Source organism: Bacillus rossius, chromosome 6 (genome assembly GCF_032445375.1).
Source record: "Bacillus rossius redtenbacheri isolate Brsri chromosome 6, Brsri_v3, whole genome shotgun sequence".
Taxonomy (NCBI): Eukaryota; Metazoa; Arthropoda; class Insecta; order Phasmatodea; family Bacillidae; genus Bacillus; species Bacillus rossius.
In genome coordinates, this window is record NC_086334.1 from 26,339,413 (window position 1) to 26,356,161 (window position 16,749).

At 33.4% G+C, this 16,749-nt stretch overlaps 1 protein-coding gene across 6 annotated transcripts in view; it reads left to right on the forward strand.

The window, feature by feature from the left end:
* Nucleotides 1-16,749, forward strand: part of LOC134532898 (E3 ubiquitin-protein ligase TRIM37-like) — a 62,273-nt gene that overhangs the window by 1,152 nt on the left and 44,372 nt on the right. The gene's annotated exons all lie outside the window — the stretch shown is intronic.

The window sequence follows — 16,749 nt, forward strand, 5'->3', positions numbered from 1 at the left end:
GCGGCGGTGGTGCAGAACAGCAAAAGAGTTAGTGAGAAATATTTAAAAAATACTTTATATAATGATAAATGTGGTAAATGTAATAGATTTGTGAAAAATGGTATTCTTTGTGACATCTGTGATAGATGGTTTCACTTCACAAAATGTTGTAATGTAAGTGAAGGTGAACAAATAGCCACTGAATGGTCTTGTACTAGCTGCAAATCTGATGATGGTGGACTCTCAAACCAACTAAGTGATTTTAACGTTAATTATGAAGAGTGCCTAAAAAAACAAATGGATAAAATCAAGACTTTAGAAGAAATCATCAGAATGCTACAAAATGACTTACGTGAGCAACAAGAATTAAAAAATTCTAAAACACTAACACAAAGCGACTTAATGTCACCTCAGTGGAAAAAAGTCGGTAAAAATTAAGAAACAAACAAGGGAAGAAAGGAACAAATATCAAGCCCGCCAGTAAGCATCCAAAATAGATTTCTACCAATACAAAATTAACAAGAAAATCAGAAGAGGAACGTGTCAGATGAGATTGTATTATTTCAGTCTCAGCAGAGAAGCTACAAACAACAAAGAACCTTGAAAACAGAAAGGCCTAATTTGAAAAAAAATAACAGAATTTCTGGGCTGAAAGTAAAAAAGCCGCTAAACAGAGTGGTAGTTCTAGGTGACAGCCATGCTAAAGGAATAGCTCCATTAATAAAAAGTAACCTAGATGTTGAAGTTATAGGATTCATAAAACCGGGAGCCCCACAACACGAAGTGCTGCGTAGTGTAAAGGAAAATCTCTCAAGTTTTGAAAACTATGAGACTGTTGTAATCATCGGTGGTGCAAACGACGTAGCCAGAAATGAGGGAGACAAAGCTGTGCAGTGCCTTGAAGATAACCTAGAAAAATTGAAGAAAAAATCAGTAATTGTTGTGAACATCCCTAACAGGTATGATCTATCCGTCACTTCTTGCGTCAACAATGCAATTAAAGTCATAAACAAACAATATGAACAACTAAGTATGAATTTTTCAAATGTGCAACTTGTTGATGTTGGCAGTCTAAATAGAGAACTGCATACTGTACATGGCATGCATTGTAATAGTAAAGGTAAAGCATTTATTGCTAAAAAAATTTGTGAATTATTAGGTAATAACATTGATCAAAGCAGAAGTAAAGTAGCAAAACCCACTTTCTTAGACAAATGGCTGGTCAGGAAGGGAAATGATATTGTACATAAGGAAGTGTCCAAATGTGAGAAGGCTGTGAGTAAAGAGACAGTGCTTGATAAATGGGTTATAAGGAAAAAGGTGAATGTAAATGAAAGAAATTTTTTATTGTAAACTCCAGCAAAGCCAATAGCTGTACTTCTAGAAGTAGATATCATGAAGTTATAAAGCCTACTCAAGATGTAAAACATATAACTCTAAATGATAAAAAAAAACATTTACAGTATTACATCAAAATATGCGTAGCTTAAAAAATAAAAAAGTATTACTTGAAAATGTTATTGAAATAAACCATCCAGATATTATCTGCTTAACAGAGCACTGGTTGAAAAAAGATGAGATATTAAATTGTCAATTTCTAAACTATGCGCTAGCTTCTCAATACTCTAGAAACACAGCTAGTGGTGGAGGTGTGTGTATATATGTGAAGAATAATTTAACTTTAAAAGAAATTAGTGTAGACAACATATGTCAAGAAAAAATTATTGAAGTATGCTGTGTTACAATACCAAATTTAAATTTCTGTATAATTGTTGTGTATAGATCACCTATCAGTTCAAATGTAGGACAGTTTTTTAAGTCACTTGACAAGTTGTTAATGAAGACAAATAACTGAGGTGAAGTTGGCTTTATCCCAGATTTATTCTGATTCCCCTCCATTCCCCCACTCCAACTACCAAGCGCCAGTGGGCGGAGCTAAATCACAGGATGCCACAGCAGTGGGCGGAGCAAGCCCGCTGAAGAGCACAACAGAGGGCGGAGCTTAAGTACAGGGTGCCGCAGAAGTGGGTGTATCTTAAACACAGGTTGTAAAAAAATAATTTCAGAATTTCCGTAATTAAATTTTCATAAATATTTAACATCATATCTAATCACAAAAAAAAAATTAGATTATGGTGAACACACCCCTTAAAGCAATAGCCCCGTACAGAACTGCCCAAATGCCACTAAACCATTTAACATGACATAATCACGAAATTTGGATTATTACAATTTTTTAAAGGTAGAAAGAAAGTATGAAGATATGAAGCTGATATGTTAATATGTTGAATGAAGTGTCAGCTTCAATCCCAGATTTTAATTTTCGAGCAACACCCCGTACAGCACTGCCCAAATGCCACTAAACCATTTAACATCACATAATCACGAAATTTGGATTATTACAATTTTTTTAAGGTAGAAAGAATGTAGGAAGAGATGAAGCTGATATGTTAATATGTTGAATGAAGTGTCAGCTTCAATCCCAGATTTTAATTTTCGAGCAACACCCCGTACAGCACTGCCCAAATGCCACTAAACCATTTAACATCACATAATCACGAAATTTGGATTATTACTTTTTTTTAAGGTAGAAAGAAAGTATGAAGAGATGAAGCTGATATGTTAATATGTTGAATGAAGTGTCAGCTTCAATCCCAGATTTTAATTTTCGAGCAACACCCCGTACAGCACTGGCCAAATGCCACTAAACCATTTAACATCACATAATCACGAAATTTGATTTATTACAATTTTTTTAAGGTACAAAGAAAGTATGAAGAGATGAAGCTGATATGTAAATATGTTGAATGAAGTGTCAGCTTCAATCCCAGAATTAAATTTTCGAGCAACACCCCGTACAGCACTGCCCAAATGCCACTAAACCATTTAACATCATATAATCACGAAATATGGATTATTACAATTTTTTTAAGGTAGAAAGAAAGTATGAAGAGATAAGGCTGATATGTCAATATGTTGAATTAAGTGTCAGCTTCAATCCCAGATTTTAATTTTCGAGCAACACCCCGTACAGCACTGCCCAAATGCCACTAAACCATTTAACATCACATAATCACGAAATTTGGATTATACAATTTTTTTAAGGTAGAAAGAAAGTAGGAAGAGATGAAGCTGATATGTTAATATGTTGAATGAAGTGTTAGCTTCAATCCCAGATTTTAATTTTCGAGCAACACCCCGTACAGCACTGCCCAAATGCCACTAAACCATTTAACATCACATAATCACGAAATTTGGATTATTACAATTTTTTTAAGGTAGAAAGAAAGTAGGAAGAGATGAAGCTGATATGTTAATATGTTGAATGAAGTGTTAGCTTCAATCCCAGATTTTAATTTTCGAGCATCACCCCGTACAGCACTGCCCAAATGCCACTAAACCATTTAACATCACATAATCACGAAATTTGGATTATTACAATTTTTTTAAGGTAGAAAGAAAGTAGGAAGAGATGAAGCTGATATGTTAATATGTTGAATGAAGTGTCAGCTTCAATCCCAGATTTTAATTTTCGAGCAACACCCCGTACAGCACTGCCCAAATGCCACTAAACCATTTAACATCACATAATCACGAAATTTGGATTATTACTTTTTTTTAAGGTAGAAAGAAAGTATGAAGAGATGAAGCTGATATGTTAATATGTTGAATGAAGTGTCAGCTTCAATCCCAGATTTTAATTTTCGAGCAACACCCCGTACAGCACTGGCCAAATGCCACTAAACCATTTAACATCACATAATCACGAAATTTGGATTATTACAATTTTTTTAAGGTACAAAGAAAGTATGAAGAGATGAAGCTGATATGTTAATATGTTGAATGAAGTGTCAGCTTTAATCCCAGATTTAAATTTTCGAGCAACACCCCGTACAGCACTGCCCAAATGCCACTAAACCATTTAACATCATATAATTACGAAATATGGATTATTACAATTTTTTTAAGGTAGAAAGAAAGTATGAAGAGATGAAGCTGATAAGTTAATATGTTGAATTAAGTGTCAGCTTCAATCCCAGATTTTAATTTTCGAGCAACACCCCGTACAGCACTGCCCAAATGCCACTAAACCATTTAACATCACATAATCACGAAATTTGGATTATTACAATTTTTTTAAGGTAGAAAGAATGTAGGAAGAGATGAAGCTGATATGTTAATATGTTGAATGAAGTGTTAGCTTCAATCCCAGATTTTAATTTTCGAGCAACACCCCGTACAGCACTGCCCAAATGCCACTAAACCATTTAACATCACATAATCACGAAATTTGGATTATTAATTTTTTTTTAAGGTAGAAAGAAAGTATGAAGAGATGAAGCTGATATGTAAATATGTTGAATGAAGTGTCAGCTTCAATCCCAGATTTTAATTTTCGAGCAACACCTCGTACAGCACTGCCCAAATGCCACTAAACCATTTAACATCACATAATCACGAAATTTGGATTATTACAATTTTTTTAAGGTAGAAAGAAAGTAGGAAGAGATGAAGCTGATATGTTAATATGTTGAATGAAGTGTTAGCTTCAATCCCAGATTTTAATTTTCGAGCAACACCCCGTACAGCACTGCCCAAATGCCACTAAACCATTTAACATCACATAATCACGAAATTTGGATTATTACAATTTTTTTAAGGTAGAAAGAAAGTAGGAAGAGATGAAGCTGATATGTTAATATGTTGAATGAAGTGTCAGCTTCAATCCCAGATTTTAATTTTCGAGCAACACCCCGTACAGCACTGCCCAAATGCCACTAAACCATTTAACATGACATAATCACGAAATTTGGATTATTACAATTTTTTTAAGGTAGAAAGAAAGTATGAAGATATGAAGCTGATATGTTAATATGTTGAATGAAGTGTCAGCTTCAATCCCAGATTTTAATTTTTGAGCAACACCCCGTACAGCACTGCCCAAATGCCACTAAACCATTTAACATCACATAATCACGAAATTTGGATTATTACAATTTTTTTAAGGTACAAAGAAAGTATGAAGAGATGAAGCTGATATGTTAATATGTTGAATGAAGTGTCAGCTTCAATCCCAGATTTTAATTTTCGAGCAACACCCCGTACAGCACTGCCCAAATGCCACTAAACCATTTAACATCACATAATCACGAAATTTGGATTATTACTTTTTTTTAAGGTAGAAAGAAAGTATGAAGAGATGAAGCTGATATGTTAATATGTTGAATGAAATGTGTCAGCTTCAATCCCAGATTTTAATTTTCGAGCAACACCCCGTACAGCACTGGCCAAATGCCACTAAACCATTTAACATCACATAATCACGAAATTTGGATTATTACAATTTTTTTAAGGTACAAAGAAAGTATGAAGAGATGAAGCTGATATGTTAATATGTTGAATGAAGTGTCAGCTTCAATCCCAGATTTTAATTTTCGAGCAACACCCCGTACAGCACTGCCCAAATGCCACTAAACCATTTAACATCATATAATCACGAAATATGGATTATTACAATTTTTTTAAGGTAGAAAGAAAGTATGAAGAGATGTAGCTGATATGTTAATATGTTGAATTAAGTGTCAGCTTCAATCCCAGATTTTAATTTTCGAGCAACACCCCGTACAGCACTGCCCAAATGCCACTAAACCATTTAACATCACATAATCACGAAATTTGGATTATTACAATTTTTTTAAGGTAGAAAGAAAGTAGGAAGAGATGAAGCTGATATGTTAATATGTTGAATGAAGTGTTAGCTTCAATCCCAGATTTTAATTTTCGAGCAACACCCCGTACAGCACTGCCCAAATGCCACTAAACCATTTAACATCACATAATCACGAAATTTGGATTATTAATTTTTTTTTTAAGGTAGAAAGAAAGTATGAAGAGATGAAGCTGATATGTTAATATGTTGAATGAAGTGTCAGCTTCAATCCCAGATTTTAATTTTCGAGCAACACCCCGTACAGCACTGCCCAAATGCCACTAAACCATTTAACATCACATAATCACGAAATTTGGATTATTACAATTTTTTTAAGGTAGAAAGAAAGTAGGAAGAGATGAAGCTGATATGTAAATATGTTGAATGAAGTGTTAGCTTCAATCCCAGATTTTAATTTTCGAGCAACACCCCGTACAGCACTGCCCAAATGCCACTAAACCATTTAACATCACATAATCACGAAATTTGGATTATTACAATTTTTTTAAGGTAGAAAGAAATTAGGAAGAGATGAAGCTGATATGTTAATATGTTGAATGAAGTGTTAGCTTCAATCCCAGATTTTAATTTGAGCATCACCCCGTACAGCACTGCCCAAATGCCACTAAACCATTTAACATCACATAATCACGAAATTTGGATTATTACAATTTTTTTAAGGTAGAAAGAAAGTAGGAAGAGATTAAGCTGATATGTTAATATGTTGAATGAAGTGTCAGCTTCAATCCCAGATTTTAATTTTCGAGCAACACCCCGTACAGCACTGGCCAAATGCCACTAAACCATTTAACATCACATAATCACGAAATTTGGATTATTACAATTTTTTTAAGGTACAAAAAAAGTATGAAGAGATGAAGCTGATATGTTAATATGTTGAATGAAGTGTCAGCTTCAATCCCAGATTTAAATTTTCGAGCAACACCCCGTACAGCACTGCCCAAATGCCACTAAACCATTTAACATCACATAATCACGAAATTTGGATTATTACAATTTTTTTAAGGTACAAAGAAAGTATGAAGAGATGAAGCTGATATGTTAATATGTTGAATAAAGTGTCAGCTTCAATCCCAGATTTAAATTTTTGAGCAACACCCCGTACAGCACTGCCCAAATGCCACTAAACCATTTAACATCATATAATCACGTAATATGGATTATTACAATTTTTTTAAGGTAGAAAGAAAGTATGAAGAGATGAAGCTGATATGTTAATATGTTGAATGAAGTGTCAGCTTCAATCCCAGATTTTAATTTTCGAGCAACACCCCGTACAGCACTGCCCAAATGCCACTAAACCATTTAACATCACATAATCACGAAATTTGGATTATTACTTTTTTTTAAGGTAGAAAGAAAGTATGAAGAGATGAAGCTGATATGTTAATATGTTGAATGAAGTGTCAGCTTCAATTTCAGATTTTAATTTTCTAGAAACACCCCGTACAGCACTGCCCAAATGCCACTAAACCATTTAACATCATATAATCACGAAATATGGATTATTACAATTTTTTTAAGGTAGAAAGAAAGTATGAAGAGATGAAGCTGATATGTTAATATGTTGAATGAAGTGTCAGCTTCAATCCCAGATTTTAATTTTCGAGCTACACCCCGTACAGCACAGCCCAAATGCCACTAAACCATTTAACATCACATAATCACGAAATTTGGATTATTACAATTTTTTTAAGGTAGAAAGAAAGTAGGAAGAGATGAAGCTGATATGTTAATATGTTGAATGTAGTGTTAGCTTCAATCCCAGATTTTAATTTTTGAGCAACACCCCGTACAGCACTGCCCAAATGCCACTAAATTATTTAACATCATATAATCACGAAATATGGATTATTACAATTTTTTTAAGGTAGAAAGAAAGTATGAAGAGATGAAGCTGATATGTTAATATGTTGAATTAAGTGTCAGCTTCAATCCCAGATTTTAATTTTCGAGCAACACCCCGTACAGCACAGCCCAAATGCCACTAAACCATTTAACATCACATAATCACAAAATTGTAATAATCCAAATTTCGTGATTATGTGATGTTAAATGGTTTAGTGGCATTTGGGCAGTGCTGTACGGGGTGTTGCTCGAAAATTAAAATCTGGGATTGAAGCTGACACTTCATTCAACATATTAACATATCAGCTTCATCACTTCATACTTTCTTTGTACCTTAAAAAAATTGTAATAATCCAAATTTCGTGATTAAGTGATGTTAAATGGTTTAGTGGCATTTGGGCAGTACTGTACGGGGTGTTGCTCGAAAATTAAAATCTGGGATTGAAGCTGACACTTCATTCAACATATTAACATATCAGCTTCATCTCTTCATACTTTCTTTCTACCTTAAAAAAATTGTAATAATCCAAATTTCGTGATTAATTTCTGTCAAATGGTTCAGTGGCATTTGGGCAGTGCTGTACGGGGTGTTGCTCGAAAATTAAAATCTGGGATTGAAGCTAACACTTCATTCAACATATTAACATATCAGCTTCATCTCTTCCTACTTTCTGTCTACCTTAATAAAATTGTAATAATCCATATTTCGTGATTATATGATGTTAAATGGTTTAGTGGCATTTGGCAGTGCTGTACGGGGTGTTGCTCGGAAATTAAAATCTGGGATTGAAGCTGACACTACATTTAACATATTAGCATATCAGCTTCATCCCTTCGTTCTTTCTTTTTATTTCAAAAAAATTGTAATAATCCAAATATCGTGATTATGTGATGTTAAAAGGTTTAGTGGCATTTGGGAAGTGCTGTACGTGGTGTTGCTCGAAAATTAAAATCTGGGTTTGAAGCTGACACTTAATTCAACATATGTACATATCAGCTTCATCTCATCATACTTTCTTTCTACCCTAAAAAAATTGTAATAATCCAAATTTCGTGATTATTTTCTGTCAAATGGTTCAGTGGCATTTGGGCAGTGCTGTACGGGGTGTTGCTCGAAAATTGAAATCTGGGATTGAAGCTGACACTTCATTCAACATATTAACATATCAGCTTCATCTCTTCATACTTTCTTTGTACCTTAAAAAAATTGTAATAATCCAAATTTCGTGATTATGTGATGTTAAATGGTTTAGTGGCATTTGGCCAGTGATGTACGGGGTGTTGCTCGAAAATTAAAATCTGGGATTGAAGCTGACACTTCATTCAACATATTAACATATCAGCTTCATCTCTTCATACTTTCTTTCTATCTTAAAAAAAAGTAATAATCCAAATTTCGTGATTATGTGATGTTAAAAGGTTTAGTGGCATTTGGGCAGTGCTGTACGAAGTGTTGCTCGAAAATTAAAATCTGGGATTGATGCTGACACTTCATTCAACATATTAACATATCAGCTTCATCTCTTCATACTTTCTTTCTATCTTAAAAAAATTGTAATAATCCAAATTTCGTGATTATGTGATGTTAAATGGTTTAGTGGCATTTGGGCAGTGCTGTACGGGGTGTTGCTCGAAAATTAAAATCTGGGATTGAAGCTGACACTTCATTCAACATATTAACATATCAGCTTCATCTCTTCATACTTTCTTTCTACCTTAAAAAAAAGTAATAATCCAAATTTCGTGATTATGTGATGTTAAAAGGTTTAGTGGCATTTGGGCAGTGCTGTACGAGGTGTTGCTCGAAAATTAAAATCTGGGATTGATGCTGACACTTCATTCAACATATTAACATATCAGCTTCATCTCTTCATACTTTCTTTCTACCTTAAAAAAATTGTAATAATCCAAATTTCGTGATTATGTGATGTTAAATGGTTTAGTGGCATTTGGGCAGTGCTGTACGGGGTGTTGCTCGAAAATTAAAATCTGGGATTGAAGCTGACACTTAATTCAACATATTAACATATCAGCTTCATCTCTTCATACTTTCTTTCTACCTTAAAAAAATTGTAATAATCCAAATTTCGTGATTATGTGATGTTAAATGGTTTAGTGGCATTTGGGCAGTGCTGTACGGGGTGTTGCTCGAAAATTAAAATCTGGGATTGAAGCTAACACTTCATTCAATATATTAACATATCAGCTTCATCTCTTCATACTTTCTTTCTACCTTAAAAAAATTGTAATAATCCAAATTTCGTGATTATGTGATGTTAAATGGTTTAGTGGCATTTGGGCAGTGCTGTACGGGGTGTTGCTCGAAAATTAAAATCTGGGATTGAAGCTGACACTTCATTCAACATATTAACATATCAGCTTCATCTCTTTATACTTTCTTTCTACCTTAAAAAAATTGTAATAATCCAAATTTCGTGATTATGTGATGTTAAATGGTTTAGTGGCATTTGGGCAGTGCTGTACGGGGTGTTGCTCGAAAATTAAAATCTGGGATTAAAGCTGACACTTCATTCAACATATTAACGTATCAGCTTCTTCTCTTCATACTTTCTTTCTACCTTAAAAAAATTGTAATAATCCAAATTTCGTGATTATGTGATGTTAAATGGTTTAGTGGCATTTGGGCAGTGCTGTACGGGGTGTTGCTCGAAAATTAAAATCTGGGATTGAAGCTGACACTTCATTCAACATATTAACATACCAGCTTCATCTCTTCATACTTTCTTTCTACCTTAAAAAAAAAGTAATAATCCAAATTTCGTGATTATGTGATGTTAAATGGTTTAGTGGCATTTGGGCAGTGCTGTACGGAGTGTTGCTCGAAAATTAAAATATGGGTGTGAAGCTGACACTACATTTAACATATTAGCATATCAGCTTCATCCCTTCATTCTTTCTTTTTATTTCAAAAAAATTGTAATAATCCAAATTTCGTGATTATGTGATGTCAAATGGTTCAGTAGTATTTGGGCATTGCTGTACGGGGTGTTGCTCGAAAATTAAAATATGGGTGTGAAGCTGACATTTCATTCAACATATTAGCATATCAGCTTCATCCCTTCGTTCTTTCTTTCTATTTCAAAAAAATTGTTTTAATCCAAATTTCGTGATTTTGTTATGTCAAATGGTTTAGAGGCTTTTGGCTATTGCTTTACGGGGTGTGTTCACCATATTTTTTTTTTTTTTTTTTTTTGTCATTTGATATGATGTAAAATATTTATGAAAATTTATTTATGGAAATTCTGAAATTATTTTTGGACAACCTGTGTTTAAGCTACACCCACTTCTGCGCCACCCTGTACTTAAGCTCCGCCCTCTTTTGTGCTCTTCAGTGGGCTTGCTCCGCCCACTGCTGCGGCATCCTGTGATTTAGCTCCGCCTTCTGGCGCTTGGTAGTTGGAGTGGGGGAATGGAGGGGAAGCAGAATAAATCTGGGATAAAGCCAACTTCACCTCAATGACAAATAAGTTAAAAAACTATTTGATTTTATGTGGAGACTTTAATATAGACATTAATGGATGCACTAATTTAACTGAACAATTTAAAAATACTCTACATAAATTTAACTTACACTATACCATTAGAGACCCAACAAGAATAACTTGTACTAGTAAAAAAATACTTGATAATATCATAACAAATATAGATAAAAAATTATATTTTTCCTTCAACTGTGTAACTGCAATCTCAGACCATGATGCCCAAGTGATAAAGGTGGATAAACCAAAGCAAGGAGTTTATTATCACGTTTTAGCAAAAGTAGAACAGAAAAGAATATTTAGCAAGGAAAATATAACTCTCTTTAATTCACTATTAAATAATGAGACATGGTTTGATGTGTATACACAGTTTGATCCAAATATAGCTTGGAATAAATTCTCAAATATTTTCTTTTTACTTTTTAATAATGTATTCCCTAAACAATTGGTAAGAGAGAACATAACAAAAACAAATAAATGGATGACTAAAGGATTGCAAATCTCATACAATAAACTAAAGACTCTTTATATAGAAAAAAGATCTACAAACAGTGACTTATTAAAGTTATATACAAAGAAATATGAGAAAATTTACCATAAACTTATATTGGAAGCTAAAAAACAGTACAATAGTAAAAAGCTACTGTATTCCTCTAATAAAAATAAAGAAATGTAGAAATTAATCAATAAGGAAACTAAACAAAGATTAATACATAAAAATATAACTATAAATGTGGATGGCATGGAAATTCGTAATGGTAACCAAATAGCTAATGAATTTAATAATTTTTTTATTACCATACCAAATAAATTAATAAAAGGAGTGAAGACCCCTGATAATCAGCAAAAATTATGTGAAGAATTAAATTTAGAATTGAGGAATACAAATTCCTTATATTTCACACCAATAACAGAAAAAGATATTTTAGAGACTATTACAAAATAAAAAAACAAAAACTCTTATGGTCTTGACGAAATACCAACCTCACTACTAAAAAAGTGTTCTCATTTTATAAAACTTCCATTGACATATATATTCAGTCTGTGCTTAACTGAAGGTGTTTTCCCAGACAGACTTAAATGGACAAAAATAATTCCTGTATATAAAAAAGGTGCAATAACTGATATGAACAATTACAGACCAATAGCACTTCTATCATCCTTTTCAAAAATATTTGAAAAAATAATCTCAAAACAACTTATATTATATCTAGATAAAAATAACATTATATCTCAGAGTCAATTTGGGTTCCAAAAAGGGAAATCTACAGAACAAGCAGTGTACAAATTCATAGGAAATATTTTAAAAGCTATTGATAAGAAAAACCATATTATGGGCATATTTGCAGATCTTTCCAAAGCCTTTGACTGTGTGGACCACTATTTACTATTAAAAAAACTTGAGAGTTATGGCATAAAAGATAAACATTTAAAATTATTTAAATCATATCTACAAGATCGGAAACAAGTAACACTAATACGTCAATGTGATGATAAAGGTTCATATACAAATGCTATATCAAAACCTATGACTATTTCAATAGGAGTACCGCAAGGCTCGATCTTAGGTCCCATATTATTTATAATTTTTATAAATGATCTTCCTAAATCAGTAATAAATGGAGACGCTATCATGTTTGCAGATGACACAAATATATTAGCAATAGCAGAAAATAAAAAAGAACTAATAACTAAAGTAAATTCTATACTAGAGGAAGCAAATAATTGGTTTATAAAAAATAAACTAGTACTAAATTTATCAAAATCCACTATATTACAATTTACACGAGTAAATAGTCTAGCCAGTAAACATGATTTTGCTACTGTAAATGGTAAACAAATTAACATGACTGACCATATTAAATTTTTAGGGCTACAGATAGATAAAAATTTAAATTGGCATATACATATAAATGCCATATACAAAAAATTGTGTTCAATGTGCTATGTTATACATACTATCAAAAAAATCTGCTCTTTAGAAGTTGTAATGGCATTATACTTTGCAAATGTACAGTCTATATTAACATATGGAATTATTTTTTGGGGAAATGCATCACTGTTCAAAAAAGTGTTTAAAATTCAAAAAAAGATAGTTAGAATAATGAATGGTAAGACACAAAGGACTCACTGCAAACCATTGTTTAAACAATTAAATATTATGACTTTTCCTTGCCTGTACATTTTTCATACTATACTTTACACAATGCGTAACTCCACAGTAATATCAAATAGTAATATACACAGTTATCAAACTAGAAATAGATGTGATTTACATTTAATCACACATAGAACAAAACTATTTTCACAAGGACCCTACTACAGTAGTATCAAACTAATTAATAAATTACCAACTGAAATTAAGGAAATTGTCCATTTAAATAGGTTTAAACAAGAACTAAAGAAATATTTGGTAAAAAAATCCTTTTATTCAGTTGAAGAATACCTTAGGGTATAAGCATTTTAATATGTTGGTTTTTGTATTTCAGCAAGTATGGTGGTTAGGATGTATCAGCAACCTAAATAATATTGCCAAGACAAAGATTGTAGTATCCAGGAGTGTGGTTATGTTTTGTATTTAAGATTTGTGTTTGTCTATATGTTTTAATTTTTTGTTTGTATTTTGTATATTGACAACTCCCTTCTAGTATGTACTGGAGAAAACAGGAGGCAACCAAATAAATAAATAAAAATAAAAGTCATTTTCGAAAACATCAGCAATATTCCTAAAACAAAAGCAACCTTGAAAAACATAAGAAATTACACGTTTGAAAACTACAATAACTTGAAACATAAGATATTTTCTGAGAACTGGCAGGAAATTAATAATACAAATCATATAAATAGAAACTACAATATATTCTTAAAAACTTTTTTATTGTACTTCGAAGAATCTTTTCCTCTTACTATTAAACAGAAATCAAATTACAGATGCCCAGCAATGAGACCTGAGTGGATTAGCCAAGGAATTATTATTTCTAACATAAAACTCAAACAACTGTATAAAACAAATAAAGTAACAACAGATCCAATATTTACTGAGTATTATAATAAATATAAGATAACATATCATAAGGTAGTGAAAGCTGCTAAAAAAAGTATACTAGTGAAAAGATTAAAAAATGCCTAAATAAACTAGAGGAAGTATGTAAAATAGTCAACAAAGCTATAGGGTACAGAAATTGGGAAAATACTCAGAATTTAAAAACAAAAATTGATGATAAACTTATCACATCCTTCAAGGAAATTGCATGTACATTTAACAAACATTATGTGAACATTAGTTCCAAATTAAATTCAGATAACCTGTCACCAAATACACACTATCAACTCAATGGATTACATAAGCCTAAGTATCAATTTATTTTGTACCCAACTTCTGAAAAGCAAATAAATAAAATAATATTTAGTCTAAAAAAACAAGAAAACGCTTAATATACATGGTTTGTCATATTCTTTAGTTAAATCCTGTGGTAAATATATATTACAACCTCTCAAAATCATAATAAATCAATCTTTTGAACAAGGATGCTTTCCTGATAGGCTTAAAGTTGCTAAAGTATTACCAATATTTAAAAAGGGAGATAAATATAAATTAGAAAACTATAGACATATTAGCATACTACCAGTTTTTTTCAAAAAAATTTTAACGGATGCTATATAACCGACTAACTCAATTCCTAGAAAATAACAAATTAATTTCCAAAGAACAAAATGGATTTCAAAAAAAACAAATCTACAATGACTGCAGTTTTTCAACTGACAAAGTCAATAATAGAAGCTCTCGATCAAGGTGAACAAGCCTATGGCATCTTTTGTGACCTTTCAAAAGCCTTCGATCTTGTAGACCATAATATACTTTTGCAAAAACTTAGTAATATAGGTATTAAAGACATGGCCCTAAATCTTTTCAGTCCTATCTTAGTAACAGAAGGCAAATCGTAGAAATAAACAATAATGGTACAAAAACTATATCAAACTTGGAACTTATAAAGACTGGGGTCCCTCAAGGAAGTATATTAGGACCACTTCTATTCCTTATCTACATAAACAATCTGCCAGATAATATTAAATTAGGGAATTTAACTTTGTTTGCAGATGACACTAGTATCATATTAAGAGAAAGTAATACAACTACACTTAGGCAACTACACTTTCAGAAACTGTGTTATCAACATTATAAAAATGGTTTTGTATTAATAGATTAATACTTAATGTAGATAAAACAAAATTTAATTATACAGTTTAACAAACTAAACCAATCCAAAGAACAAATCATGCAAACATATAACTCTAAGCCAATCGAAGAAGCAATTGCAGTAAAGTTCCTAGGATTAAATTGGGATCGAAGACTATCTTGGTCTGAACACATAAAAAAACTGGAAGGCAAACTATCTTCTATCTGCTATTTACTGAGAGCCTTGCGATTTATTTTGGATCCTAAAACATTAAGAATGACATATTTAGCATATTTTCATTCTGTGATGGTAGATGGTATTGAATTCTGGGGAAATTTGTGCCGTTAATTAGTAATTTCGACACGATATATTTTAATTTTTTATTATGATTTTAAATTTTTGTGTGGAAATTTTATTTGCTCTACTATAGTGTGATTTTACTTTGTTAGTCTGGTGTACTCCTCTGAGTTAAACTTTGTCTCAGTGCTCTGAAGCCCCTTTCCCATCGGCGTATCGGATATTTTGCTGGCCTAATCCCTGACTGGCAGACAGCTTACCATTCCCCCCACCTTCAGTCACGCCTCAAGCCTGTAATATCATTTCTCTTCGTGACCCTAACTGCATAGACAAGCCTGTAGCCTGCAGGCGACCAGTTCTCAGAGACGAGCTGAGATTGGCCGTTTTCATCACGTATTAGTGTTGTGTTCGCCCCTCTGCAGACAAGACGGGACGTAGATTCCCAGCAGCGTTGCATTTTACCCCACCCCCCCCCCCCCCCTTCTCTGTTCCAAATAAGACCAATGACCGGTCGTAACCCCTTGGGCACCAGTGACCCTCCTCAAGGTCTTCGCGCAAAAACGAATGCGCCAGAACTGATAGCAAGCGCTACCTAGCGACCAAGTCGTGAACTTCTCCGCTTGCCTACCCTCTAGGGCGCCAGAGAGCAGCACCTGCTTTCCCTTGAGTTATATGGACGCCGTGGGCGAGTCGATTGTTTTCAACTCAGACCCCTCCGACAGAGTTCTCTACTGTCGCCCAGTGATGCCAACTTCAAAACTCCTGCTAGAGTTTTTTTTCCGCCCGCATTCGGGCAAGTTCGGAATCTTTCGGCGGCCCAGACCCCCCTTCACCTGTAAGAGCCGGCGGGCACTTTTAATTACGAGACGCGGTTTGCCGCGACACAGATCAACTCGCGTCGCGTCTGCAGACAGATCTCCATCGAGTATCGGCGAATCGGCAAGACTTCATCCGACCGCTAACGACTATGTAGTCGCTTTGTTTAAGGGATGCTATCCCTCAAGTCTATCCTAGTAGATTAGTCTGTCTGCATAGTTTAATTATTTGCCTTCAAAATTTTTTTTTTCTTTTAAATATTATCATGAAGAAATCATCCGCGTCCTGCCGCGCAATTCGCGAGCTCCAGACCCTGGCTGACTCCACGACTGCAGCGTGCTGGGCAACTCCCCTGTTTTGGTGAGTGATAATTCGCGACCCCCCTTTTTTTTTCCCTTTA